We start from the raw sequence: 5,000 nt of genomic DNA on the forward strand, positions 1-5,000 counted from the left end.
TTATCATGATCGTTATAACCTTTAATCATCATGTCTTTCATCATAATCTTTATTGTCATCAGTATCATTATTGTTATCATTATTATTGGTGTTATTGGTATTATATATTATTGGTATTGGTATTGGTATAGTCATTTTCATTATCATTGTTATCATCAGTCATTATCATCACAATATTTAACATCATCATCACTATCATTATTATTGTTTATCCTCATCGCTGTCTTTATTTATGCATGAGACAAAGTCATCGAGGTTATTGTGCATGACTATCGTTATTCATTTCGCTCTATGATTTACGGGAACGTTAATCTTTTTTTACTGTTTTAGTTAGGATTGATGAGATATATTCGCATTTCCCTGGTGTCTTTTTTTAAATATTTTTTTCAAGTCATGAATAATTAATTTCGGCCATTTTTTTTTTTTTAACTACTCAATTTTTGTGGTGTCTTTTTTTAAAATATATATATTTTATATATATATATATATATATATATATATATTATATATATATATATATATATATATATATATATTTTTTTTTTTTTTTTTTTTTTTTTTTTTTTTTTTTTTTTTTTTCGCATTTCCCTGGTGTCTTTTTTTATATATATATTTTTTTCAAGTTATGAATCATCCATTTCGGACAAAAATTTTTTTTTTTTTTTTAACTACTCCATTTTTGTCGTATATTACGGGTAGGTTTGTTTTTGTCTTTTATAAGTATATATTTTTTTCTACTCTTCTGTGTACACAAATTTACATAACAATACAGGGAAAAAGGTCCTGTTGTCTAGTCTTTTCTTTCTAAACAATCTATATTTTTTTTTGCTAGAAAAGGCCACATATAACCAATTATATCATTTCTATCCAGTCATAACAACCTCTCGTTAGTAATGAGTAATAAACATTAGAAGATCCTCAGTTTCATAACACTAGACTTCATAACACTATGCACTCTTCAACACACTGCAAGCATGAGCAATTGCAGCCTTGACAGAGCGTGAGAACCCGGAGTCTCGGTCTCTGAGTTCTCCCACTGTCTGGATAATTTCCTTTTTCTTCTTCTAAGCTTCGTTTCTGAGGTGTGACACTTTCCCTTGTATCTCTTAAGCTGAAGCTGGGACTGGTTCGTTTTTCTTTCGATGTTGCTGTTGAAAGTAAGATTGATATAGGACTGCAGTGCTTTCTTTTTTCTTTTTTTTTAAATTGTAGGTGAAAGAATATTAGACTGTTGTGTCATTAGTTCTATGTTGAGGTTGGAGGTAAGAATAATAACACAGGGTAATCAAAGACAGCCATGGACATGGGTCCACTTTAATTTCAAAAGTTACAATTTCCACAATGTACAAAGAACTCACAAATTAATAAATAAAAATTTCACGAGAATGAGACTACAATCTTCACAAATCAGTTCTTGAGGGGAGGCTGAACCGAGGCTCTTACGACCTGCTGAGGCTCAATGTGTGCTCTGGTGGCAGGTCGCACCACCTGGCTGCGTGGCGTGTCATTGCAGCGTCTTCTCGCAAACCATCTGGATGTACCAACTGCGTGAGGCAAGTGTAATCCTAGGCTAAACCAGCTGATTCAATCAACTATGATGATCTGATGTAGGGCAACACTCCGACGACCTGGTCGTACTATCAACAACTACTCAAGCTGTAATAGCACCTCTGTGCACCACGCAGCTGGTATATCACATGTTACCTGGCTGTGTGACCTTATTTCACACGCAGGGGTCAAACCACCTGCCAACCTATTTTTTTTTATTACAGATCCACAACCAGAGAACAACAGATGACGTCAACAGGGGGAAGAAGTTTTTCTTTTCTTTTTTTTTCTTTTTTTAAACTCGACTGCGAACATCTTCCCGCAGCTGGTTATCTATCCTCTCCCGTGACCGCACCAGTCGAGGCCGACAGCTGGTCCGTCTCCCCCCTCACTTTCTATTATTTACACCAGCTGTGGCTGTGCGGCACAAGGGCCAGGGAGTACATGAAATACACCAATTACATAGGAATTGGATCTTTCTAATTTGAATTCTTCCTCTCCACATGGCGGGTTCCGTTACAGCAAAGACATCGCTCCCTTTGCCCATGTGCAGAACAGCCACTCACCTACATATTAAGATGATTTTAGTGTCTAGCTAAGCATAATATTATTAAATTGTTGTGACGTCAGAGAAGCCACAGTGACTCAGAAGGAGACAGTTTTTTTTTTTAAACACTTTAGTTCTTATCAAAGGCAAGGTGAAGAATAACCTTTTTCAAGCTGAACACAAACTCTGCTCAAATTTGGTTGACAAAGTTTAATCACTGTTTGTTTTTTTTGTATTTTTTTGTGGTTTTGTTTACAGCGTTGGTTGATCCATGCATACTTTTTATTTATTTATTTATTTATTTAGCAGCGATGCATTTTTGAATTTGACTGAAAATTTTGACAGCGTCTCTACCAATATGGCGTCGAGGCCGTTTGTGTTTTTGGAATGTTCAGATAACGTCCATTTAGACAATCAAAATTTCCTTCCTTATTCTTGTATTACATTATTTTCTTCTTAAAGTACTATATATAGCAAGTTCTTCACTTTACTTACAAAGTCTCGTTATTACACTATGTTCAAATAATAAATGTGATTTAACCTAATCTCAAGAAATTGTTTACTTTTTTTTTGTTTAATTCCTCAAATGAAAGAAAAACAAAAGAGAAGAAAAATGAAATCGAAAGCAAATAGTTTCCTAGTGTACATATTACACATTACTCTTTTTTTTTCTTAGCAAAACATACGAATCACAACACGTCATCACTTTATTATTTATTTTTTTGACAAACATAAAAAAAGGCCAAAGAATTCCACATCATTAATTGCTATTATGCTATTTGGTAAATCTCATTCATCAAGAACAATCATTTGTTTACATCGGACCGACTTGAGGGAGAGTGATGACGCAACACACCATCGAGATACAGAAACCAGCAAAGGCGGGAAATTACTCGTAAAAGATTAGAAAGATCGGTTTTTTTCCATACACACACCAGGAGAAGGCGAGGTTGTGTACGTTACATGGGCAAAAAGAAGAAGAAAAAAAAACAGTGGCAACCAGTGTTATCTTTTTTTCTCTCTGATTTATCCATTTTCTGTCACAGCTGCGATGGATTTTGAGGTCTACACACGTTTCGTCTCTAAGGTTTAGCTAAAACAGTGTTCTGAGGAGGACAATGGTAACCTGATGATGTAACATGATGTGAAATCGGTGTGACCATCCGCGCACAGGTTCCAGATGACCTGAGTTGAAGCTACGGACGTGTTCGGTGTAAAAGCCACGATATATTCTTGTACGAAAGGCATAGGAACCAGCGTCTCTCCCTCTATCTCTATCTCTCTTTTTATGAATGACATTACGATGGAGGTGAAGAAACAGATCTCCTATTGAAAAGCTTAGTGATCCCGTGACCTCCTTCAGACAGAGGTTTCCGAGGTCACGAGCCGAAGACCTGTGGCGCATTGACCTCCGTCTGTCAGCTGTTCCTGGTCCCTACGCTAGAATATCACGGGTCGAGTCGACGCATGCCTTTGTTAATGTTGGAAGAATTCTTTCGCCAATGTAACCCGATTGAGATGAGTTATCTAACCATATATATATATATGTATATACTTACAGTAAATGAGTGACTTCATTGATATTGGGAGGAGAGCTTTTTACTTTCCATATAAAAGAGGGTTTGAGTGGGGGGGGGGAGGATGTATTCTCTGCCCATATATACAAGGATAACTTTCATATCCCGTCTGATAATCCTGCACTCTGACACGTGTCTTATCGAAGGGACGTCTGAACCACAGGCTGCGTCATGCAGTGTCTCCTCTGGCCAGTCATATGCCAACATCACCACATAATGAAATCATGACAACAACAGCGGCACGAACAGCTGTTTGAAGTCCAACGATCTGTCATTCTTAATCCTAAGGATTTTCATTCAGCAAACTTTATGCTGTCATTGAGAATACCCCACTTACGTTTGTGCTTCGATTGGGATAGTGATGTCAGCATAAAACAAGAACTATAAGAGACAGCCAGCACTGTGGGCGTGGTCAGGGTCACTCACTAAGTCCCTCGTGCTAAGTGCTTTAAGGTTACCACACTGTGGCTACTTCATATACTGGGTCAAAGAAAAGGGGGTGGGTGGGGGGTAAGGCCCGTCACAGACCCCTTTTAAGAAAGAGATACGAGAGACAAGGACCACTCAGAGAAATGAGATATATAAAAAAAAATGAGGGACGAAGAAAGTTGATTTCTGAGAGTCTTCGAGGTGATTTTAAGTTAAAGGATTTCCCAAAAGACACTCGAGTGGGTTGCGACGCCAGAGGACCGTCAATGGGATCAACTTTCCCCTCGGCCTAACTTCCTCAAGTGTCCCTTTCTCCTTAAAAAACATTTTCACCGACGACGTCCTTAAAGGATGATGGCAAGAAGTCCTTAAGACGTGAGGGGGAGGAGGGGGGGGGGTCCTTAAGAAGAAGAGGAGGAGACGATGAGAAGACGAAAGCAGATGAAAAGGGGAGAAGAGAGGAGCGAAGAAGAGGGACAAGGAGTCATGCCTGACGAGCGCCACATTCCTGCAATATCGAAGGTCGTCAAGCATGACTATTCGGGACTTTCCTATTATCATCTATTATCATTATTTTTTTCCATTCTTCCTTTTCTTTTCTTCTTTTTTATTTGCATTCCTTTAAGGGGAGGCCACCCGGAAGCCGAAAATAGTGAGATGGCTCCGTTCTGCGTGACTATAGAAGGTGTGGTGTCCCTCCCTTTAAAGAAACTTTCCTAGAGATATGTACCATTCAACACCATATTTCTGTATGTCCTGAAGACGTATAGAACGATGGTGTTATTATACCCCTTTCGCCATCTTTTCCTTTACCATAAGTATGCGATATATAGATTTTGATGCTAATATTCCCCAAAAAATTAAAGGAAAATAAGATCTTTGTAATAATCTGTGTTTGT

At 37.9% G+C, this 5,000-nt stretch overlaps 1 protein-coding gene across 4 annotated transcripts in view; it reads right to left on the reverse strand.

Annotated features, from left to right (window-relative positions):
• Positions 1 to 1,298: 1,298 nt before the first annotated feature.
• Positions 1,299 to 5,000, reverse strand: part of LOC147469018 (protein amalgam-like) — a 376,476-nt gene continuing 372,774 nt past the window's right edge. For all 4 annotated transcript variants that reach the window (XM_086550605.1, XM_086550603.1, XM_086550606.1 and 1 more), the window contains one exon: positions 1,299 to 5,000. This exon is cut by the window's right edge and continues 647 nt beyond it. The gene's annotated coding sequence lies outside the window, so the exon portion shown is untranslated.

The sequence above is a fragment of the Penaeus japonicus genome, unplaced genomic scaffold (assembly GCF_977035675.1).
Source record: "Penaeus japonicus unplaced genomic scaffold, GWHDUDI00000001_assembly GWHDUDI00000024, whole genome shotgun sequence".
NCBI classification, from domain to species: domain Eukaryota; kingdom Metazoa; phylum Arthropoda; class Malacostraca; order Decapoda; family Penaeidae; genus Penaeus; species Penaeus japonicus.